Raw genomic sequence first — 26,391 nt, forward strand, 5'->3', positions numbered from 1 at the left:
ACCTTACACTTATTAACCCCTAATCTGCCGCAGACTTGCTTAGAGGGATTAAGACATAGTAAGGCATTGCAATAACAACTAGATGAAATCCTCATTTTTGTAATATAATAGCACTCTAGACTGACTAGTTATAATCCAAACCTTCAGGCCAAGAGGCCTATAAATTCAGAACATAGGTGGTAGTCAGATTCTTTATGAGCATCAAGAAGATATTATATAAATGGGTATATAGTAAGGGGGGGGTATCTCGAATTAGCCAATAACAATCAGCGGGTAAGCACCGCTTAAAATGTGAGTTATTGTGCTAGAATATATAGACTAAACACTAGAAGGTTGGCAGACTGTAGTTTAAGAGGGGTAGCGGCTATTAGCAAAAGTATATATGGTAATTCCAGTGGAGGTTGCTTTTATGGACCTTATAATAAACCAACAAAATAGAAGTATATAAATGATAAGTTAAGTACTGACTGAGGTTGATAAAAGAAATATTCATGCAGGGAGACACCGCCTCGGAGATTGAAATGGGGTATATGTCAAACATATGGTATAGCCATAAGTTTAGGTCAAGAAGCAGATTTAGCGTTCACCTATGCAAATTTAGATGGGGAGTGTTCATAACCACACCCTTAATTAGTATATCTAAGCATACCTGAATTACATATGGGGAACTTTGAGTACTATGGCGACTATAATAAAAAGTACACATATATAAAGAGAACAATGAGTGACATGTGTAGTAGAAAAGTAGTAGTGCAAACATCTAGATACAGCGCACATATCACTATAACTGCATCCAATTCTTAGTATAATCATACAGAATGTAAATAATTAAGAATAATAAAAATAAAGAGAAAAAAGATAGATTAAACAGCATAAAATAGCTAACATTGAGATAGCCACTTAGCAAAATATGGATGACTAAATTTTAGTCCCATAAACTAAAAGTCTTCTTTCTCTTCTAACTTCATCTCCATCTGACAGCTACCAATTGGCAAAATATTTTAGTATACCAAAGAAGATGGTTGTACCTTAGTTAAGAGTTGTGTAGATTATGTTGCCCCAAGTTTACAAATTGTGCATTTACAACATAGATGTGGCACTATAGTTACATTTGGAATAAAACAACTCTCTACAGATAAACATATATATATCTGGACAGTCCCAGCTATTTGCAAAAATACAGTTATGGCATAGGAGTGTGAACAGTATGATTCAATATTAGTCATCAACTGAAGTAGACCTATGTATAGGAAAGGTTATTGTCTAATCCTATAGTTATCATCCATACGCTAGTGCAAGTTTCACATCCAGTTAGAGGTAACACTTAGAATAAACTTATGGGTGAGAGTAAGGGGGGCATTTTTCTCATTTCCCAACATAAACAAATTCCCAGCTTATTATAAACCCAAGGCAACTAGTTAAATAATTGCTGACAGGTAGGCAAGTTAATGCAGTGACCTATGTGCAGAAAGTTGTCACCGGGTAGGTGCAGATACCTGATGTGTATAAAATAAAGGTTCCAGAGCGCTAAGTGTCACAAAGACTAAACCTCTTTACATATCCTCAGTGTAAGTTCAACAGATAGGTGCATTCTGCCTGCATATTATTTTGAACCCCTAATCTGCTGCCCCTAACACCACGACCACTATATTATATTTATTAACCCCTAATCTGCCGCCGCCAACGTCGCCGCCACCGACCTACAATTATTAACCCCTAATCTGCCGACCGGACCTCACCGCTACTCTAATAAATGTATTAACCCCTAAAGCTAAGTCTAACTCTAACACTAACACCCCCCTAAATTAAATATAATTTTATTCTAACGAAATAAAATAATTCTTATTAAATAAATTAATTCTATTTAAAGCTAAATACTTACCTGTAAAATAAACCCTAATATAGCTACAATATAAATAATAATTATATTGTAGCTATTTTAGGATTAATATTTATTTTACAGGCAACTTTGTATTTATTTTAACCAGGTACAATAGCTATTAAATAGTTAAGAACTATTTAATAGTTACCTAGTTAAAATAATTACAAAATTACCTGTAAAATAAATCCTAACCTAAGTTACCATTAAACCTAACACTACACTATCAATAAATTAATTAAATAAACTATCTACAATTATCTACAATTAAATCAACTAAACTAAATTACAAAAAAAACAAACACTAAATTACAAAAAAACAAACAATAAAAATTAAAAAAAAATTAAAGAAGATTACAAGAATTTTAAACTAAGAAAAGGAAAGTGTGGAGTGATATGTAGATAGGACTCAACTAGCTTCCCCAAATCTGATATGCTCCCAATATCAGATGTATAGAAATGTGCAAGTAGTGATGGGTGTGGGGAGCGCTCTAAAAGAGCTGTGAGTATAAACTATGATTTGAAGTGTGTATACACTGTGATAGAATGTGTATGGATTTACCAAATATAATTTCTTTGAATAAATATAATTACTTTGAATCATAAATTTTTGTGTGGTTCTGGTGTTATATAGTGTCTCTCCAAAAAATGTGAACAAATAAACAATCAAAAACAAAACGTTGATTCTTAAAATTCTTCAAGGACAATTTTATAAAATCCTTCTATTTATTCAAAATGTGTATGCTCGGTGTATTATCACTGTACCTTTAAATAAATTGATGTGCCTCTAAATAAATTGATACACAAATTGTGCTTCAAAAGGGATAGACCAACAAATCGTTATGAATTTGAAACGTGATGAATTTAAAACGTGATGAATTTAAATGAATAAACAAACAAATCGTGATGAAAAAAATGACTTGACTTCTAGATGAATAAACAAACAAATCGTGATAAATTTAAAAAACTTTACTAAGATAAAAAACAGTATAAGATCGTTTCAATCGTATTTTATGGTTATACCATACAATGAATCTGTTTAGAGCATGTGGGGGTACATCTTTATCGTAAAACAATGCTAAAAGTTCGGATTTTTAATCCTTATGGTGGAAGTTCGGATTTGTAATCCTTATGGTTTTCTTAAGTTGTGGCCACAACCAATTTTAAAACAGTTAAAATCCAAATGTAGTACTGTGCTGTTGTTAATTTTGCAGTTTATTCTCCCCCTAACCGGACCTCTGATATTCCTTACCTCCGTGTTTTCTTTGTATTACCTTGGGTTCTGGGAAGAGTGCTTTTTGTAAGTAGGTCGAGTTCTCCAAGCGGCTTTGCCGCTGTTTGAATTTCCTCCGCAACTACTTCCTACCCTGATGTGCGTGTGACGTTGACGTTGTACACGGAGGACCAATCAGGCAACCGGATCGTGGGGGGAGTGTTTCTTGTACTGGAGCCAATCTTTCCACACTCGATGTCAGGTTTTCTACGTGTTTCAGCGCCGTAACTTGCGCCTTTATCAAGACTGTATCTTGATAAAGGCGCAAGTTACGGCGCTGAAACGCGTAGAAAACCTGACATCGAGTGTGGAAAGATTGGCTCCAGTACAAGAAACACTCCCCCCACGATCCGGTTGCCTGATTGGTCCTCCGTGTACAACGTCAACGTCACACGCACATCAGGGTAGGAAGTAGTTGCGGAGGAAATTCAAACAGCGGCAAAGCCGCTTGGAGAACTCGACCTACTTACAAAAAGCACTCTTCCCAGAACCCAAGGTAATACAAAGAAAACACGGAGGTAAGGAATATCAGAGGTCCGGTTAGGGGGAGAATAAACTGCAAAATTAACAACAGCACAGTACTACATTTGGATTTTAACTGTTTTAAAATTGGTTGTGGCCACAACTTAAGAAAACCATAAGGATTACAAATCCGAACTTCCACCATAAGGATTAAAAATCCGAACTTTTAGCATTGTTTTACGATAAAGATGTACCCCCACATGCTCTAAACAGATTCATTGTATGGTATAACCATAAAATACGATTGAAACGATCTTATACTGTTTTTTATCTTAGTAAAGTTTTTTAAATTTATCACGATTTGTTTGTTTATTCATCTAGAAGTTAAGTCATTTTTTTCATCACGATTTGTTTGTTTATTCATTTAAATTCATCACGTTTTAAATTCATCACGTTTCAAATTCATAACGATTTGTTGGTCTATCCCTTTTGAAGCACAATTTGTGTATCAATTTATTTAGAGGCACATCAATTTATTTAAAGGTACAGTGATAATACACCGAGCATACACATTTTGAATAAATAGAAGGATTTTATAAAATTGTCCTTGAAGAATTTTAAGAATCAACGTTTTGTTTTTGATTGTTTATTTGTTCACATTTTTTGGAGAGACACTATATAACACCAGAACCACACAAAAATTTATGATTCAAAGTAATTATATTTATTCAAAGAAATTATATTTGGTAAATCCATACACATTCTATCACAGTGTATACACACTTCAAATCATAGTTTATACTCACAGCTCTTTTAGAGCGCTCCCCACACCCATCACTACTTGCACAAGAATTTTAAACTAATTACACCTACTCTAAGCCCCCTAAAAAAATAACAACCCCCCCCAAAATAAAAAATGCCCTACCCTATTCTAAAATAAAAATTTAACAGCTCTTTTACCTTACCAGCCCTTAAAAGGGCCTTTCTTTCATGTAATTAGCAAGAGTCCATGAGCTAGTGACGTATGGGATATACATTCCTACCAGGAGGGGCAAAGTTTCCCAAACCTCAAAATGCCTATAAATACACCCCTCACCACACCCACAATTCAGTTTTACAAACTTTGCCTCCCATGGAGGTGGTGAAGTTTGTGCTAGATTCTTCGTTGATATGCGCTTCGCAGCAGGCTGGAGCCCGATTTTCCTCTCAGAGTGCAGTGAATGTCAGAGGGATGTGAAGAGAGTATTGCCTATTTGAATACCATGGTCTCCTTCTACGGGATCTATTTCAAAGGTTCTCTGTTATCGGTCGTAGAGATTCATCTCTTACCTCCCTTTTCAGATCGACGATATACTCTTATATACCATTACCTCTACTGATTCTCGTTTCAGTACTGGTTTGGCTGCCTACTATATGTAGATGTGTGTCTTAGGGTAAGTAAATCTTATTTTTTTATGACACTCTAAGCTATGGTTGGGCACTTTATATGTAAAGTTCTAAATATATGTGTTTAAACTTATATATGCCTTGATTCAGGATAATCAGTATTCCTTATTTCAGACAGTCAGTTTCATTATTTGGGATAATGCATATGAAATATTTTTTCTTACCTTAAAATAATTTTTTCAATTGACTTTTTTTCCCTGTGGGCTGTTAGGCTCGCGGGGGCTGAAAATGTTTCAATTTATTGCGTCATTTTTGGCGCAGACTTTTTTGGCGCAAAAAAATTTGTCATTTCTGGCGCCCTAATTGACGCCGTAAGTTTGCGTATGGTTGCGTCATATTTGACGTTCAGATGTTTTTTTGCGCCAAAATTGTGGGCGTCGTTTTTTCGGCGTCACAGGATGTGGCGTCATACTTGGCGCCAATAATGTTTGGCGCCAAAAAATGTGGGCGTCATTCTTGTCTCCACCTTTTTTCACATTATTTCACTCTCATTTTTCATTGCTTCTGGTTGCTAGAGGCTTGTTCATTTGGCATTTTTTCCCATTCCTGAAACTGTCATTTAAGGAATTTGATATTTTTGCTTTATATGTTGTTTTTTCTATTACATATTGCAAGATGTCTCAACATGACCCTGGATCAGAATCTACTTCTGGAAAGACGCTGCCTGATGCTGGTTCTACCAAAGTTAAGTGCATCTGTTGTAAACTTTTGGTAACTGTTCCTCCGGCTGTTGTTTGTGATAACTGTCATGATAAACTTTCTAATGCAGATTGTATTTCCATTAGTAATAATCCATTACCTGTTGTTGCTCCTTCAACCTCTAATGTTCAGGTTAATGTAAAAGAATTTGTTTCTAAATCTATTAGGAAGGCCCTGTCTGTATTCCTCCTTCCAGTAAGCGTAAAAGGTCTTTTAAAACTTCTCATATTTCAGATGAATTTTTAAGTGACCGTCATCATTCTGACTTATCTATTTCTGATGTGGATCTATCTGGTTCAGAAGATTCTGCGTCAGATATTGACACTGATAAATCTTCATATTTATTTAAGATGGAGTTTATTCGTTCTTTACTTAAAGAAGTGTTAGTTGCATTAGATATGGAGGAGTCTAGTCCTCTTGATACTAAATCTATTAAGCGTTTAAATTCGGTTTTCAAACCTCATGTAGTTATTCCTGAAGTTTTTCCAGTTCCTGATGCTATTTCAGAAGTAATTTCTAGGGAATGGAATAGTCTGGGTACTTCATTTACTCCTTCTCAAAGGTTTAAGAAATTGTACCCTGTGCCATCTGATAGATTAGAATTTTGGGATAAAATCCCTAAAGTTGATGGGGCTATTTCTACTCTTGCTAAACGTACTACTATTCCTTTAAGGATCCTTTAGACAGGAAGATTGAATCCTTTCTAAGGAGAGCTTATTTATGTTCGGGTAATCTTCTTAGACCTGCTATTTCTTTGGCTGATGTTGCTGCAACTTCCACTTTCTGGTTGGAGGCTTTAGCGCAACAAGTGTCAGACCATAATGCTTATAGCATTGTTAAACTTCTTCAACATGCTAATAACTTTATCTGTGATGCCATTTTTATATCATTAGAATTGATGTCAGATATATGTCTTTAGCTATCTTAGCTAGAAGAGCTTTATGGCTTAAATCTTGGAATGCAGATATGACTTCTAAGTCAACTTTGCTTTTTCTTTCTTTCCAAGGTAATAAATTATTTGGTTCACAGTTGGATTCTATTATTTCAACTGTTACTGGGGGGAAAGGAACCTTTTTGCCTCAGGACAAAAAATCTAAAGGTAAATCGTTTTCGTTCATTTCGTCAGAATAAAGAACAGAAGCCTGACCCTTCCCCTAAAGGAACGGTTTCAGTTTGGAAACCTCCAGTCTGGAATAAATCCAAGCCTTTTAGAAAGTCAAAACCAGCTCCTAAATCCGCATGAAGGTGCGGCCCTCATTTCAGCAGAGCTGGTAGGGGGCAGGTTACGATTTTTCAAAGATATTTGGATCAATTCGATTCACAGTCTTTGGATTCAGAACGTTGTTTCTCAAGGATACAGAATAGGTTTCAAGATAAGACCTCCTGTGAGAAGATTTTTTCTCTCTCGCATTCCAGTAAACGCAGTGAAGGCTCAGGCATTTCTGAAATGTGTTTCAGATCTAGAGTTGGCTGGGGTAATTGTACCAGTTCCAGTTCTGGAACGGGGTCTGGGATTTTACTCAAATCTATTCATTGTACCAAAGAAGGAGAATTCCTTCAGACCAGTTCTGGATCTAAAAATATTGAATTGTTATGTAAGAATACCTACATTCAAAATGGTGACTATAAGGACTATTCTGCCTTTTGTTCAGCAAGGGCATTATATGTCCACAATAGATTTACAGGATGCATATCTTCATATTCCAATTCATCCAGATCACTATCAGTTTCTGAGATTCTCTTTTCTAGACAAGCATTAACAGTTTGTTGCCCTTCCGTTTGGCCTAGCAACAGCTCCAAGGATCTTTTCAAAGGTTCTCGGTGCCCTTCTCTCTGTCATCAGAGAACAGGGTATTTCGGTATTTCCTTATTTGTACGATATCTTGGTACTTGCTCAGTCTTTACATTCTGCAGAATCTCATACGAATCAACTTGTGTTGTTTCTTCAAAAACATGGTTGGAGGATCAATTTATCAAAGAGTTCTTTGATTCCTCAGACAAAGGTAACCTTTTTGGGCTTTCAAATAGATTCAGTGTCCATGACTTTGTCTCTAACAGAAAAGAGACGTCTGACATTGGTTTCAGCATGTCAAAACCTTCAGTCTCAGTCATTCCCTTCGGTAGCTTTTTGCATGGAAATTCTAGGTCTCATGACTGCTGCATCGGACGCGATCCCCTTTGCTCGTTTTCACATGAGACCTCTTCAGCTTTGTATGCTGAACCAGTGGTGCAGGGATTATACAAGGATATCTCAAATAAAATCCTTAAATCCCAATGTTCGATCTTCTCTGACTTGGTGGTTGGATCACCATCGTTTAATTCAAGGGGCCTCTTTTGTTCGTCCAACCTGGACTGTGATCTCAACAAATGCGAGTCTTTCAGGTTGGGGAGCTGTATGGGGATCTCTGACAGCTTAGGGGGTTTGGGAATCTCAGGAGGCGAGATTACCAATCAACATTTTGGAACTCCTTGCGATTTTCAGAGCTCTTCAGTTCTGGCCTCTTCTGAAGAGGGAATCGTTTATTTGTTTTCAGACGGACAATGTCACAACCGTGGCGTATGTCAATCATCAAGGTGGGACTCACAGTCCTCAAGCTATGAAAGAAGTATCTCGGATACTTGTATGGGCGGAATCCAGCTCTTGTCTAATTTCTGCGGTTCACATCCCAGGTGTAGATAATTGGGAAGCGGATTATCTCAGTCGCCAGATGTTACATCCGGGCGAATGGTCTCTTCACCCAGAGGTATTTCTTCAGATTGTTCAAATCTGGGGACTTCCAGAAATAGATCTGATGGCCTCTCATCTAAACAAGAAACTTCCCAGGTATCTGTCCAGATCCAGGGATCCTCAGGCGGAAGCAGTGGACGCATTGTCGCTTCCTTGGAATTATCATCCTGCCTATATCTTTCCGCCTCTAGTTCTTCTTCCAAGAGTGATTTCCAAAATTCTAATGGAACGTTCGTTTGTACTGCTGGTGGCTCCAGCATGGCATCACAGGTTTTGGTATGCGGATCTCATTCGGATGGCCAGTTGCCAACCTTGGACACTTCCGTTAAGACCAGACCTTCTATCTCATGGCCCATTTTTCCATCAGGATCTCAAATCATTAAATTTGAAGGTATGGAAATTGAACGCTTGATTCTTAGTCATAGAGGTTTCTCTGACTCAGTAATTAATACTATGTTACAGGGGCGTAAATCTGTGTCTAGGAAGATTTATTATCGAGTCTGGAAGACTTACATTTCTTGGTGTTCTTCTCATAAGTTCTCCTGGCATTCTTTTAGAATTCCTAGAATTTTACAGTTTCTTCAGGATGGTTTGGATAAGGGTTTATCTGTAAGTTCTTTGAAAGGACAGATCTCTGCTCTTTCTGTTCTTTTTCACAGAAAGATTGCTAATCTTCCTGATATTCATTGTTTTGTACAGGCTTTGGTTCGTATCAAGCCTGTCATTAAGTCAATCTCTCCTCCTTGGAGTCTTAATTTGGTTCTGAGGGCTTTACAGACTCCTCCGTTTGAACCTATGCATTCTCTGGATATTAAATTACTTTCTTGGAAAGTTTTGTTCCTTTTGGCCATCTCTTCTGCTAGAAGAGTTTCTGAGTTATCTTCTCTTTCTTGTGATTCTCCTTTTCTGACTTTTCACCAGGATAAGGGGGTGTTGCGGACTTCATTTCAATTTTTACCTAAGGTTGTGAATTCTAACAACATTAGTAGGGAAATTGTTGTCCCTTCATTGTGCCCTGATCCTAAGAATTCGAAGGAGAGATCTTTACATTCTTTGGATGTAGTAAGAGCTTTGAAATATTATGTTGAAGCTACTAAAGATTTTAGAAAGACTTCTAGTCTATTTGTTATCTTTTCTGGTTCCAGAAAAGGTCAGAAAGCTTCTGCCATTTCTTTGGCATCTTGGTTAAAGTCTTTGATTCATCATGCTTATGTGGAGTTGGGTAAGTCCCCGCCTCAAAGGATTACGGCTCATTCTACTAGGTCAGTTTCTACTTCCTGGGCTTTTAAGAATGAAGCTTCTGTTGCTCAGATTTGCAAAGCAGCAACTTGGTCTTCTTTGCATACTTTTACTAAATTCTACCATTTTGATGTTTTCTCTTCTTCTGAAGCAGTTTTTGGTAGAAAAGTACTTCAGGCAGCTGTTTCAGTTTGATTCTTCTGCTTATATTTTCAGTTTTTTTCATTATTAAGATTAAAACTTTTGATTTGGGTTGTGGAGTATTTTTTCAGCGGAATTGGCTGTCTTTATTTTATCCCTCCCTCTCTAGTGACTCTTGCGTGGAAGTTCCACATCTTGGGTATCTGCTATTCCATACGTCACTAGCTCATGGACTCTTGCTAATGAATTTATCAGGTAAGTTCTTACATAAATTATGTTTTTGCGGGGCATGCCCCAAAGAAAACAGCTCTTTTGCATTTAAATAAACATACAATACCCCCCCCCCAACATTAAAACCCACCACCCACATACCCCTAATCTAACCCAAACCCCCCTTAAAAAACCTAACACTAAGCCCCTGAAGATCTTCCTACCTTGTCTTCACCACGCCGGGTATCACCGATCCGTCCAGAAGAGGGTCCGAAGTCTTCCTCCTATCCGGCAAGAAGAGGTCCAGAAGAGGCTCCGAAGTCTTCATCCTATCCGGAAAGAAGAGGAGATCCGGACCGGCAAACATCTTCATCCAAGCAGCATCTTCTATCTTCTTCCATCCGGCGCGGAGTGGGACCATCTTGAAGCAGCCGACGCGGATCCATCCTCTTCTAACGACATCCTAAGTCCGAATGAAGGTTCCTTTAAATTATGTCATCCAAGATGGCGTCCCTCGAATTCCGATTGGCTGATAGGATTCTATCAGCCAATCGGAATTAAGGTAGGAAAAATATGATTGGCTGATTGAATCAGCCAATCAGATTCAAGTTCAATCCGATTGGCTGATCCAATCAGCCAATCAGATTGAGCTTGCATTCTATTTGGCTGATCAGATCCCATTGAAAAGATAGGATACGCAATTGACGTAAGGGGATCTGCGGTATGGAAAAGTTGCGGCTGGAAAGTGAGCGTTAGACCCTTTCCTGACTGACTCTAAATACCAGCGGGCGGCCAAAACCAGCATTAGGACCCCCTAACGCTGGTTTTGACGGCTAACGCAGAACTCTAAATCTAGGCGATAATATTTAAAGATGTATTTTTATGTGCGACACTTACACTTTAAAGTTTATTTTTTTTTTAACAGTAAGAATACTGAGAACTGTTTATGATGGTTACGGTGCCCATCACTGCTAAAATAGTCCTCTATCTAGTAGTAAGAAATTTTAGTCCCCAAACAAGTCCAAAAGTAATGAGGAGATAATTGTGGGCCTATTACTTCACAAAATACAAAGAATAGATAATATTAGATAATTAATAATTGCGGTCCTATTACTTTGCAAAAGACAAAGAATATATATTAACTTTTATTCAGGGGCATATTAAGGCCTAGGCCAACAAGACCCGTGCCTAGGGCGGCAAAATTGGGGGGGCGGCACTTTTTTCCATTGCCCCCGGCCGCTGCATTTATACAGTATTTGGGGTCTGACATTCCTGTGTATATTCCGTCTGCATTTCTAACAATGTCTGGCAGATGTCGCTGATGGTTAGATTCAACGCTGCGATATGCTCATGCGCGGTGTCTCGTGGCCTGCGACGGAACTTGCTCGTCATTGGCTGCGGTAGTTGGAATGTAAAGTGCCGGACACAGGGATCACAGTCTGTTTCTCTGGCTGACATCCCCGGGGAGGAGGACTGTATATACCGAGAGGCTCAGGGGCTGCGGTGAGTATTTACACACTGCTGCACGGAATACATTATGTGGTCTGAGGCCCCTCGACAAGTTGTTTTAAGTTAGAGCAGAAAGATGGAGAGAAAGGTCTGTTGGGGGAGAGGGGCGGTGAGTGCTGGAGGAAAGTATGGGGGTAACAAGTTGTGCAGAGCGGTATGGAGAGGGCAGTGGTGGAAGGAAGTATAGTGACCATGAGAGGGTCACTGACTAGTGAAGAGGGGGGTGAGAGGGTCACTGACAAATGAAGAGGTGGTGAGAGGGTAACTGATATACAGTATATGTATTGCAGTATATATATATATATATATATATATATATATATATATATATATATATATATATATAGCAAAAATAGAAATAAGCACTCACTGTTCTTTGGATAGCAAAGTCACCAAAAAATCTTTATTGCGTGCTGTGAAGTTTCGGAACCAAGCACAGTCCCTTCCTCTGACAGTGTTACAGTGAAAAAAGCAGCCTTATATAGGCCCCAAACACCCTACCATACACTCAAGGCCAATCAAAAGCCCTAATACGTACACACCCCCAAACGCCTAAATCTCATTGGTAGATAAACTACACATGACAAAGTGAAAAAGTGAAATAAAGTGTTACATGAAAACCTCATGATGAAAATAAAAAGGTAAAATACACTGCACTTGTCTGCAGGGTCCCCAATCCTAGTTGCACAACTAAACAGAGTCACTGGTGTGCCCTTATATTAAAAAAATCTTAATGTTTAAACATCAGTGCTACCATAACCACCTAAGTAATAATGGTCATCTGCTTAACCCTCCTAAATTGCTATTACTAAAATGTGCAAAGTTTGTACAGAAAAAAAAATTTACACACAAAATTTCTGTTAAAAAAGTGATGTGTTGTGTCTAATAACTATGTGTATTTTTCTAGATCCTAATACAAAAAGAGAAAAATAAATACTACAAACTGAATCATGGGTAAAAATACAACAAAAAAATGATACCCTACTAGGTAAAATGAAAAATAATAATAAAGACATTTCAAGATCCCGATGGGAAGTTCTGTGACTCACTAGTGCTCTATTTAACATAAAATCAAACTATATCAGATGGGCCCTATTTGACCAATATACTAAAACATGTCCTGATCTAATTCACTCCCGTTGTCATTGAATCAGCCTGTGGGGGAGATAGATATTAAAGCTCATATCCCTATTGTTTAACACATATGAGAACAAGTATCCTTACGGCCCGCTTGGTATAATATCGGCTCTATTGTCCATACCCATAGCATGTTCAATCTATACTATCTTCTTTTATAGAACCAAACTACAAAGAAAATACTAAGGAACCTAAAATTACAAAATAAAAATAAAAAGTAAAAAATTAATTAAAACAATCTGAGTGTACTGTTCTGTAAATCCTTGGGGAACTTGAACTGTCCCTCTATGGTTAGAATGTCCACAGACAATGCTTGAGCCAGATATATGTGTACCACAATCGTGTCAAATCTTGAACATTTGGAACAGGCTATTAGGGGGCATAGACTGATTGAGTGACTACCACTCCAACAGGGGTAGGGGACGGGTGTGGAAACAGGATTCATCACCATGGAACCCAGACAACACCTATTCCAACAGTCCCGGAAGAAGAGGAATAGCCCACCGTTCAGTGTGCTGTCACCGCATCAACTTACTGTGACCACCCCTATCATAAACCCAGCACCCCAGGTATGTATCTGATGCCAACTCCTAAAGGATTGCCTTAAAATCCGGTATAGAATTGAGTCTGCGGGGGTGTATGGTTTCTAAGCGGAATATCCACTCTGCCTCTCATCTGAGTAGCATCCTGTCGCGGCCCCCTCCTCTATCCGGTTTCGGGATGTGGTCAATGAGAAATACTCTCATGGATGCAACCGAATGCGATTTCATCATACAATGCAGTGACACCGGTTGATCAGAATGTCCTGTTTCAAGGGCTTGTCTAATCGCCAAGTGATGATTAGCCATTCTCTCCTTGATAGTTCCTAGTGTTTTTCCCATGTAGAAGGACGCACACGGACAGATTAATAAGTAAACAACATATGTTGTGTTACAGGAGATGGAGTGCTGTATGTTGTAAACTTTATTCTTGTGTGGATGATGAAATGTTTTTGTGGCTATCATGGAGTTACATGTAATGCACCCCAGGCATTTATAACATCCCTTTACATTAACCTTCCATGATGGTAGGTAACATTGCTGTCACGGGTACTGGGCTGCAGGGGCTGAACCCTTGCCCCCTGTCACGGATACCAGACAGCTAAGGCTACCCCCCACCCCCCTACAACCTCACCCCTGTTGTTTCTCAGTGGTTTTGGGCTCCTCAGAGCAACCACAATCCCTGGAAGTTTTGGTTTGCTTGTCTTGTGAAAAGCTGGTGTATGACCAGGAAAACCCTCCTAGGCTGGCCGGGCCCATGGAACTCCCAGTCGGCCGCCTCACCACAGACACCCACCTAACCCCTTTCAAGCTGTCCGCGCTCCTGGAACTCCCGGTCGGCCACAGGACAGCAGGACACCCGCTAATTTTACCCCTGGTCACTCCAGCAACCATGTGTCCCAGAGCTCCGCTATTTTGGGGATTAGTAGCCCCTAGGGAGGACAAGAGGTGGGGGAATTACCAGAGGGGAGATGCTTTGGGAACCGGGGGTTTTGGACACCCCAACCCCCATAAATTCAACAGGCTGTATCTCCGGTCCCCAATAACAAATCACAACACTTTTTGGACTGCGGCATCTGGGGACCAAGAGCTTTCAAATGACACCCTGGAAGTGCCGCTGCTCCCCCAGGATCACCCCAAAACCGTCACCACTGTGTCCTGGGATTCTGTGGGACTATGGTTGCTATGGAGGCGCCGGTCAGTCTGGAGGGGTGGGAATGGCGGGAAAACTGTGGCATTGTTGACCTGTTTTATCAAGATGAGCTGTGTGTATAAAAGGAGTGTATGTGTACAATAAAATCAGTTCTATTTTCACCTGAATTCTAGTCTGTCTAGTTATTTGGGTGGGCTCCTGCTAGAATCACTTTCCTGGGCTACGTAGCCACTTCCAGGCAGAGGAAGGACCCGGTTGACGGCGTTACCCAGTCGGGGTAGCGGGGAGTCCGTCACATTGGTTGGCAGTGGTGGGATGCTTCCGTCTGCCTGTAACGTCCAAACCACCAACTGAAGATCTTGTCGGATCGAGCAGTACCATGGACTCCAGAAGGAAGAATTGAGAACGTTGCTGCAGACTAGAGGGAAAGTCACCGGCAACAAGACAAAGGCAGTGCTCATAGCCGAACTGATGTAGTGTTAGTACCCAAGAAGGATGGAACTACCCAGTTCTGCATTGACTACCGTAGACTCAATGACAGAACCACCACTGACGCCTATCCCATGCCCCGAGTAGATGACCTGTTAGATCGAATCGCCTGGGGCCACTTCCTGACCACCCTCGACCTATGCAAGGGTTATTGGCAAATCCCCCTCGACCCTGAGTCCTTCCCCAAGTCTGCCTTCATCACTCCCTTCAGCTTATACCAGTTTAAGGTCATGCCGTTTGGAATGAAGAACGCCCCAGCCACTTTCCAAAGAATGGTAGACTGCCTGTTGGATGGCCTCCTGGACTATGCCTGTGCATACCTGGATGACATCGCCATCTATAGCGAGACCTGGGAGGACCATCTGGTCCACCTAGGTGTCGTCTTAGATCATCTTTGAGCCGCTGGCCTAACCTTGAAGACAGATAAGTGTACCATTGGGCGCTCGGAAGTTCAGTACTTAGGTCACCGAGTCGGCTGCGGTAAGCAGCGACATGAGCCGGCCAAAGTCGAGGCAGTGACTAACTGGCCCACCCCCAGGACCAAAACCCAAGTCCTTGCCTTTCTGGGTACTGCAGTCTACTACCAGAGGTTCGTCCCTAATTACAGAACCCTCGACAAACCCCTGACTGACCTGACCCATAAACGACTTCCCCGACAGGTCCTGTGGTCCCCCGAGTGTGAAAAAGCATTCCAGAGTCTTAAATCTTCCTTAATCTCTGCCCCAGTACTGGCCGCTCCTAACTCAGCCAAACGTTTTTCTGTCCACACAGATGCCTCCATGTTTGGGTTGGGGGCCATACTAAGCCAGGCGGATGAGAAAGGACAGGACCACCCCGTTGCCTACATCAGTCGCAAACTGCTACCCCAAGAAGTAGGCTACGTGGAGGTTGAGAAGGAGTGTCTGGCGCTGATATGGGCTTTGAAGAAGTTGCAGCCCTACCTATATGGGAGACCCTTCACCATCCTTACTGACCCCAACCCCCTAGTATGGCTCAACCGGGTTTCTGGGGACAACGGGAGACTGTTGAGGTGGAGCCTAGCCCTGCAGCCATTTAACTTTGACATCCAGTACCAACCGGGAAAGAGCAATGGGAATGCTGACAGATTTTCCCGGTGGACTGAAGTGGCATAAACTCCTCGGACATCCCCAGGCCGACCCGTGTGTGGATCTAGCCGGGTCTGCCGAACTGGAGGGGGGGAGTTGTCACGGATACTGGGCCCCTGGAACTCCCGGTCGGCCACCTCACCACAGACACCCGCCTAACCCCTCTCAGGCTGTCCAGGCTCCTGGAACTCCCAGTCGGCCACAGGACAGCAGGACACCCGCTAACTTTACCCCTTTTCGCTCTAGCAACCATGTGCCCCAGAGCTCCTCTCTTTTGGGGATTAGTAACCCCTAGGGAGGAAAAGAGGTGGGGGAATTACCAGAGGGGAGCTGCTTTGCGAGCTCAATTATATTGGCTGATTGGATCAGCCAATAGGATTGAAGCTCAATCCTATTGGCTGATTGCATCAGCCAATAGGATTTTTTCACCTTTAATTCTGATTGGCTTATAGAATTCTATCAGCCAATCGGAATTCAAGGGACGCCATCTTGGATGACGTCATTTAAAGGAACCTTCATTCGTCGTTAGCCGTGGAAAGAAGAGGATGCTCCACGCCGGATGTCTTGAAGATGGAGCCGCTCCGCGTCGGAAGGATGAAGATAGAAGATGCCGTCTGGATGAAGACTTCTGCTCTTCGGGAGGACCACTTCTGCCGGATTGGATAAAGACTTCTCCCGGCTTTGTTGAGGATGGATATCCAATCTTCAAAACTGTAAGTGGATCTTCGGGGTTAGTGTTAGGTTTTTTTTAAGGGTTTATTGGGTGGGTTTTATTTTTAGGTTAGGGTTTGGGCACTGAAAAAGAGCTGTGCTGTGTTTATAATACTGGTGCACGGTGCATACTTAAATACAATTTTGAAACAGCTGTACCTTTTATTAGAAGCATTTTTGCTAATTCATGTATATAACAAAAGTGTTTCTATTCAAAACTGAAATGCATCCATTTGGATTTCAAATTTGTAATGTGCATGGGTGCATTTTGATTTAAAATAGAAGCATTTTTCAATGTACTTTAATTAGAAAAAATGCTTCTAGTAAAAGTTATTACTGTTTCAGCAGCATACTCACACAGGGATAGGCAAGGACCAAGGCTGTGGCGGACATTTTCCAAAGTACAGACGTTAGTGAAGGACACCAAGGTATATTTCAAATTAAAAACATAAAAAAAACACTCTCTGTACAGAGAGGGTAGTGGATACATGGTGGATTAGCCATCCAGCAGAAGTAGTAGAAACAGTGAAGTAGTTTAAACATGCATGGGATAGGCATCAAGTTATGCTAGATATACGATAAGTCCAGGAACTAATTAAAGTATTCAGAAAATTGGGCATACTAGATAGGCCGAATGGTTTCTATCTGCCGACATATTCTATGTTTCTATAAGTCAGGAGAGAGACACTTTGCTGTCAAATGGGCTGCACGTTGGACGCCCCTGGTCTAGTTCCACAAGTACAAATTAGTCAACTAATCAAACAAGTTTAAAATAACATTTATATAAAGACTGCTTGTGGTATTAAATTTTATTTTTTGGGGGTTATATTAGGAGTCTGCAACTCCTGATCAAATCTCACCCACCTTGATGTTAATTGCAGGATCATCATGGTTGGTTACGTAAGGTTTGTCAGAGTAGGAAGCAGTCTTCTACACACAGACACCAGCACCACGCTGCCGCACAGATCAAGGAATTGGGATGGGTCACGACTCACAGTTAGTTGACTGCAGGCAGCTTGCTTCTTCCCTCACTTTCCTGCTACTAAGTGTGGCACCGCATGGGTCAAGGAGGAGTGAGGACCAGCATTCATCTGTCCTACTCCTCCTGTAGAGTTATGCTCACCTCTAGTGGGCTGGAGAGCCACGCTAATCCTGCCCCTTCTTCACACGTGCACCTAAGTCTCCTTTTAACATGGCCCGGGGCTCTGTGAAGAATTGTTGGGATTACAGCGGCTCTCTATGTTTTATGTCTGCCTTTCTGTGGGCTAAATTACAAGTGGAGCGTGTTCTGCTGCACGCAAAAAGCAGACGTTAGAATATTGTAACAGTGGGGAAAAACTAACACCCTACTTGCACACAAAAACCTAACATGAAAATATTAATATTTCACATTCCAATGTTCTTCACGTAGATTTTTTTTTTCTATTTATTTATAAATACATATTTCCATATATCTATATATATTTGATGGTATTTTGGTACAATATGTATAGATCTATAAGTATAGATATATACAGATATATTTATAGGAATATCTATAAATATCTAGAACATATTTCTCTATGTGAAGAATGTGAAATATTTACAGTAAATACATAGTTAAACACTTAATTATGAATATTTCTTAAATATGATTTTCCATGTTTTCATTGACTTGAATGCAAAGGGCCTCAATGCACTTATATATATGTCTATATATGTGTACATATGTATTTATGTGTTTATATGTGTACATATGTATTTATGTGTTTATATGTCTATATATGAGTACTTATGTGTTTATATGTCTATATATGTGTACATATGTACTTATGTGTTTATATGTCTATATATGTGTACATATGTATTTATGTGTTTATATGTCTATATATGTGTACATATACATATGTATTTATGTGTTTATATGTCTATATATGTGTACATATGTATTTGTGTGTTTATATGTCTATATATGTGTACATATGTATTTGTGTGTTTATATGTGTATACAGGGAGTGCAGAATTATTAGGCAAGTTGTATTTTTGAGGATTAATTTTATTATTGAACAACAACCATGTTCTCAATGAACCCAAAAAACTCATTAATATCAAAGCTGAATAGTTTTGGAAGTAGTTTTTAGTTTGTTTTTAGTTATAGCTATTTTAGGGGGATATCTGTGTGTGCAGATGACTATTAATGTGCATAATTATTAGGCAACTTAACAATAAACAAATATATACCCATTTCAATTATTTATTTTTACCAGTGAAACCAATATAACATCTCAACATTCACAAATATACATTTCTGACATTCAAAAACAAAACAAAAACAAATCAGTGACCAATATAGCCACCTTTCTTTGCAAGGACACTCAAAAGCCTGCCATCCATGGATTCTGTCAGTGTTTTGATCTGTTCACCATCAACATTGCGTGCAGCAGCAACCACAGCCTCCCAGACACTGTTCAGAGAGGTGTACTGTTTTCCCTCCTTGTAAATCTCACATTTGATGATGGACCACAGGTTCTCAATGGGGTTCAGATCAGGTGAACAAGGAGGCCATGTCATTAGATTTTCTTCTTTTATACCCTTTCTTGCCAGCCACGCTGTGGAGTATTTGGACGCGTGTGATGGAGCATTGTCCTGCATGAAAATCATGTTTTTCTTGAAGGATGCAGACTTCTTCCTGTACCACTGCTTGAAGAAGGTGTCTTCCAGAAACTGGCAGTAGGACTGGGAGTTGAGATTGACTCCATCCTGAACCCGAAAAGGCCCCACAAGCTCATCTTTGATAATACCAGCCCAAACCAGTACTCCACCTCCACCTTGCTGGCGTCTGAGTCGGACTGGAGCTCTCTGCCCTTTACCAATCCAGCCACGGGCCCATCCATCTGGCCCATCAAGACTCACTCTCATTTCATCAGTCCATAAAACCTTAGAAAAATCAGTCTTGAGATATTTCTTGGCCCAGTCTTGACGTTTCAGCTTGTGTATCTTGTTCAGTGGTGGTCGTCTTTCAGCCTTTCTTACCTTGGCCATGTCTCTGAGTATTGCACACCTTGTGCTTTTGGGCACTCCAGTGATGTTGCAGCTCTGAAATATGGCCAAACTGGTGGCAAGTGGCATCTTGGCAGCTGCACGCTTGACTTTTCTCAGTTCATGGGCAGTTATTTTGCGCCTTGGTTTTTCCACACGCTTCTTGCGACCCTGTTGACTATTTTGAATGAAACGCTTGATTGTTCGATGATCATGCTTCAGAAGCTTTGCAATTTTAAGAGTGCTGCATCCCTCTGCAAGATATCTCACTATTTTTGACTTTTCTGAGCCTGTCAAGTCCTTCTTTTGACCCATTTTGCCAAAGGAAAGGAAGTTGCCTAATAATTATGCACACCTGATATAGGGTGTTTATGTCATTAGACCACACCCCTTCTCATTACAGAGATGCACATCACCTAATATGCTTAATTGGTAGTAGGCTTTCGAGCCTATACAGCTTGGAGTAAGACAACATGCATAAAGAGGATGATGTGGTCAAAATACTAATTTGCCTAATAATTCTGCACACAGTGTATATGTCTGTAAATACATATATGTGTCAGTGCAGAAAAAATACAGGGAGTGCAGAATTATTAGGCAAGTTGTATTTTTGAGGATTAATTTTATTATTGAACAACAACCATGTTCTCAATGAACCCAAAAAACTCATTAATATCAAAGCTGAATAGTTTTGGAAGTAGTTTTTAGTTTGTTTTTAGTTATAGCTATTTTAGGGGGATATCTGTGTGTGCAGGTGACTATTACTGTGCATAATTATTAGGCAACTTAACAAAAAACAAATATATACCCATTTCAATTATTTATTTTTACCAGTGAAACCAATATAACATCTCAACATTCACAAATATACATTTCTGACATTCAAAAACAAAACAAAAACAAATCAGTGACCAATATAGCCACCTTTCTTTGCAAGGACACTCAAAAGCCTGCCATCCATGGATTCTGTCAGTGTTTTGATCTGTTCACCATCAACATTGCGTGCAGCAGCAACCACAGCCTCCCAGACACTGTTCAGAGAGGTGTACTGTTTTCCCTCCTTGTAAATCTCACATTTGATGATGGACCACAGGTTCTCAATGGGGTTCAGATCAGGTAAACAAGGAGGCCATGTCATTAGATTTTCTTCTTTTATACCCTTTCTTGCCAGCCACGCTGTGGAGTACTTGGACGCGTGTGATGGAGCATTGTCCTGCATGAAAATCATGTTTTTCTTGAAGGATGCAGACTTCTTCCTGTACCACTGCTTGAAGAAGGTGTCTTCCAGAAACTGGCAGTAGGACTGGGAGTTGAGCTTGACTCCATCCTCAACCCGAAAAGGCCCCACAAGCTCATCTTTGATGATACCAGCCCAAACCAGTACTCCACCTCCACCTTGCTGGCGTCTGAGTTGGACTGGAGCTCTCTGCCCTTTACCAATCCAGCCACGGGCCCATCCATCTGGCCCATCAAGACTCACTCTCATTTCATCAGTCCATAAAACCTTAGAAAAATCAGTCTTGAGATATTTCTTGGCCCAGTCTTGACGTTTCAGCTTGTGTGTCTTGTTCAGTGGTGGTCGTCTTTCAGCCTTTCTTACCTTGGCCATGTCTCTGAGTATTGCACACCTTGTGCTTTTGGGCACTCCAGTGATGTTGCAGCTCTGAAATATGGCCAAACTGGTGGCAAGTGGCATCTTGGCAGCTGCACGCTTGACTTTTCTCAGTTCATGGGCAGTTATTTTGCGCCTTGGTTTTTCCACACGCTTCTTGCGACCCTGTTGACTATTTTGAATGAAACGCTTGATTGTTCAATGATCACGCTTCAGAAGCTTTGCCATTTTAAGAGTGCTGCATCCCTCTGCAAGATATCTCACAATTTTTGACTTTTCTGAGCCTGTCAAGTCCTTCTTTTGACCCATTTTGCCAAAGGAAAGGAAGTTGCCTAATAATTATGCACACCTGATATAGGGTGTTGATGTCATTAGACCACACCCCTTCTCATTACAGAGATGCACATCACCTAATATGCTTAATTGGTAGTAGGCTTTCGAGCCTATACAGCTTGGAGTAAGACAACATGCATAAAGAGGATGATGTGGTCAAAATACTCATTTGCCTAATAATTCTGCACTCCCTGTAGTGTTATGACCTCAACAAATATAAACATGTATGTCCCTCCGTTTAAAACACAGTGTGTTCTTACTGGACCTCTGGAGCTTGAAGGGGTACTGTGGAACAGGTGAGCATCAAGTCTGGATCTCTTCGTAAGGAGGCTGCACACGCTGCACCTCTATGAGGAGTGTGTACACCTTATTCTCCTTACTCCCGGAAACCTTGTCTCCCTTTCGTCTTTGCGTGTGGCATGTCAGCCTCTCAGCCTCTCCGCCTGCTCCTCCAGTCGCCGTATAGTGACGTCACAGCCTGTGTAATTTCCAAAAAGTCCACGGGACTTAAAGCTGAAGGTAATGGTAGGGGGTGGGTGTGCTGTGAGCTGTGCTGAAAGTAATAGTAGATCCAAAGAAGATACGCTCAAGCACCAACGTTCAATAAGTAAAACCTCACTTTATTTGGTAATCCATATTAAAAATCAGGAGATGCATACACCAAGGAGGAAAAAGGTTGTGTGAACAGCATGACTTACGAGTTTCGGCGAGGTGGCGCAGCCATAGCCATGTGCTCTATCACACCTGTTACAGGTTATAAGAAGGGAGCTTTCACCTCCTTGGATAAAACATCATTAAATGAAACAACCTACACCTTCAAACCTCTAAGCCCCTAAGTGATATAAACATCTAAAATGCCAGAATATATATTGTAACAAAATCCTAGATACATTTGTTTGCCCGTATATGTACTCATCATACAACACACCATATATCAAGGCAACAATAAACCTTTGATTACAACAGATTTACAGACTTTAAAAACGCTCAGTACATTGTGTTCTTAAATTAATAGAAAAATATTTTTCATTATTTTACTAATATTATGATTTAGGATACAATCCTTGAAAAACGAACACAGGTACTGTAGCAATATTAATTTTACATCAAAATATCTATCCTAAAATTCATTGTTATATTCTGTTCTCAAATCATCAGGGTATATTCCCCTTCTCATCTTCTGTAAAGAGATAGGTGAAACATGTTTAAAATATGGACCATGCATTTTGAAACAACTGCTTAAACACGCAGAAACAAACCATGTTGAATAAGAGAACAAACCATTAAACATAATATTTTAATGTGTAAAAAAGCCAACAGAACCTATTCCCAAAAATGTATTATATCATAATAGGAATTGAGCCCATAGGGTATTCTTGTTTTCAATTTAAAAATCCAAAACATTTCCCTCTTGTTTAGCATCTTTTGTCGATCACCCCCTCTTTTGGGGATGTGGACTTGTTCTATTGCACACCTTCTCAATGAATCCACTTTTTTGTTGTGGTGTATCGCAAAATGCTGAACAAGAGGGGTTGTGGATTTACCCGCACCTATAGTCGATAGATGCACTCTAATTCTAGAATTGATGTCTCGTGTTGTGAGGCCTACGTACTGAATGTTACATACGTTGCAAATGAATAATTAATTTATATCACGTATGTGGAATTGCAGTTCAGGCAAGTATCAATTTTAAACACTTCCTTTGTTCTAGTGGATGAAAAATGATCACGAGACATGAAAACATGGAAGTGCAGACATCACTATATTCCGCGTCGTCATTGGTTGTGTTGATTCATAGGCACAGGGAAAGATATTACATTTCTTATAATCATAGGCATAGGGAAAAATATTGCAATTCTTATAACAGAAACACTATATTTTAAAATTGCAAACTGTCCTATAAACGTTTGTTCAAGATATGAAACCTGTTTTCAAAAGACTTCCTCTTCAGCCCCACCATTGTTAAAACTTTTGATATTTTTAGTCTCCAAATTGAATCAAACTACACCATTTGTTTCTAAGACTTGATCTCAACCATTTAATGAAAATTAAACATTTGTCCATGAGAAGGTAACAAGACTTTGGTCAGGAAGAACCCCTGCTGTTTGTGAACACAAAAGAGAAACACAGGTGGAGTCCCATTGTCTAGAAACTATTGTGAATAGACTTACAAACCTATGGGCCACACTCATATGTTAATGGAATGCCTGCTGGCTTAGGGGCCAACTCAGACACTCCCTAACATAAACAAAATACAACATTTGTTTGGGAAGGACATGTAAAAATGACCATTATTGCATTATGTGTGTATAATGATCATATGTTTATGCCCATATATCAAAGATATACATATAATGAGAAACTATTGTAAAATACTATATAATTCATTATGCCTCATCTGTAACATACACTTATCCATGAGATGCCCACATAGGGAGATCTATATATGTATAAATAAGTATCTATCTAAATCATGAGGATTTAATTTTAAACTGGTACATTTTAGTTAAACAAAAATATTAAATTAAATATATGGAGATTGATGTATATATAAATTATCTCCCCCCCCCCCCCCCGTTAAAGCCCATGTACATATATATTTAATAAGGCAATGCCTAAATGATAAGCCATAAAGACATGAATGCTTATTTAAATATATTTGGTAAATTTATGAAGTCTAGCTCAGAAATTAGATAAATTAATATGTGTATATCTATGTGTATGTGTATATATATATATATATATATATATATATATATATATATATATATATATGTATATATATATATATATATATATGTGTGTGTTATATATGAAAAATAAATTCTAAGAAGGATAAGTGTAAGAATTAGTTAACTTTTATAGCACAACTCACCATTGCCATCTTGTGGCCTGTTAGTAAAAGTACAACCAACTATACTTAACATTGGGTGAATTATTCCCAAAACTTAATTAGTATTCATCCAATCACAATGTTGCAGGTTGTTAGGGCGGAGTTATAGTTCAGGATAAATTGGGTTACAGGACATTCACAAAGGACTCTGGGTTGGAAAAAAGTGAGGGGATACTCTCTCCAAAATTTTTCCCTGAAAAAGAACTTTTAAATCCTGGTGGTACCCATCTCATATTTTTGATATGCTTGGAAATTTTTGTCCATTTTTCCTGTGGACTAAGAGATTTTGTGGGACCGGATGCAGAGGAAACACACAGTTTGACTATTGATAACCCAGGGCTTGGAGGAGCAAGCATTTGGGGACGTATAAAACGTATTTACTTATATTTAAGCCGTTATTGCATTTAAGGTCCTTATTAAGATTTGTATTAGATAATAATAGGCCCCATTTCTATATGTACTTACCCCTATAAATTTTTAGGTATCCAGATATAATTTTAATGGTAATATTTGGCTAAGATTGTATTAAATAACCGTTGTTAGTAACACATATTGCATAATTGGTTCATGCTGATTTATTTTACCTTGTTATATACTTCACTGTTAAATTTGTACCCATAGGATCAAAACAAAGTGTAGTAGCATATTTTATTTCATAGTGTATCATAGAGTTTGTTTTGTGTATAATTAAATGGTATATCACTTGTTAGTATCTTGTTTAATGTTTAATAATTCTGTATATATTTTCCCAAAATGAATCCTCTTTACTCCACAATTATAATTCGCCGTGTTTAAAAAGATGTCACCTGATTAGAACCCCTGAAAAATAAAACAAATATATGGGAGATTACCGATGAGACAATAGTAAATTATTTTGTAACCTAGTATAAATACTAACACGTTGGAGGTTACTGCTGAGATACTCATAATTAATATTGTAATCTAAAATATATAACATTGGAGGCACAGCTGACAATCAGTGATATTTTTCACCGCGATATTACTTTGTTTAATAAATTAGTATTTTTAGTAACAAAAGAATATTGTGCAAACAGTGATTTCTTAGAAATTAAACAAGCGTTTTAATCTTATTAAATACCATACTAAAATAGCTATGTCTTCAACAAAAAGCGACTCTAGCACATCACATCTGCACATGATGAAAATGTGCCCTCCCCAGGATCCTCTGTTCATTAAATGGTTCAGGCAGGGACTCTTAAAATACAGGCCATGAACCACCTCAGGAACAGGCTTGAAATTGGGGATGATGTATACACTTATATCAAGGGGTTTAAGGCTAAGGCCAAAGGTTTAGTTAAAGATATGTGGGTTGAAGATGATGACTTATACCAAGTTTTACTGAAGCTTAGTCAATGCAAAGAATTAAAAAGACTAGATGAGATGATTTTCAAAGCTTGGCCAATCCTAATGTTTTTGAGTTGTGAGATGTCTAGCCAAATGGCAGGACAAAACGTACAATTAGGACAGCTAAGGGGTGAAAATTATTCATTGCGAGAATTTTGAAGAAGCCTTTATTAACGGAAAGTTAGAGAGTCTAGAAGCTAATAAAAAGATTTCTGCCTTAAATGAATATAATCAGAAATTAGTGGCTAAATTAAAAGCTTTAGAAGAAGATTATGAAAATGCCAAAATGAAAATAAAACTTTAAAAGCTAGATATCGTAGGGCTGAAAAAGAACATGAACAGGAAATGAATGAACTAATGAGACAAATCAGCCGCAATAAGGAGCCTTTGAATAATAACACTAATGCTGAAATTATTAACTCAATTAAGGACTGGGTCAGAAGTGAGTT

Source organism: Bombina bombina, chromosome 6 (assembly GCF_027579735.1).
Source record: "Bombina bombina isolate aBomBom1 chromosome 6, aBomBom1.pri, whole genome shotgun sequence".
Lineage (NCBI taxonomy): Eukaryota > Metazoa > Chordata > Amphibia > Anura > Bombinatoridae > Bombina > Bombina bombina.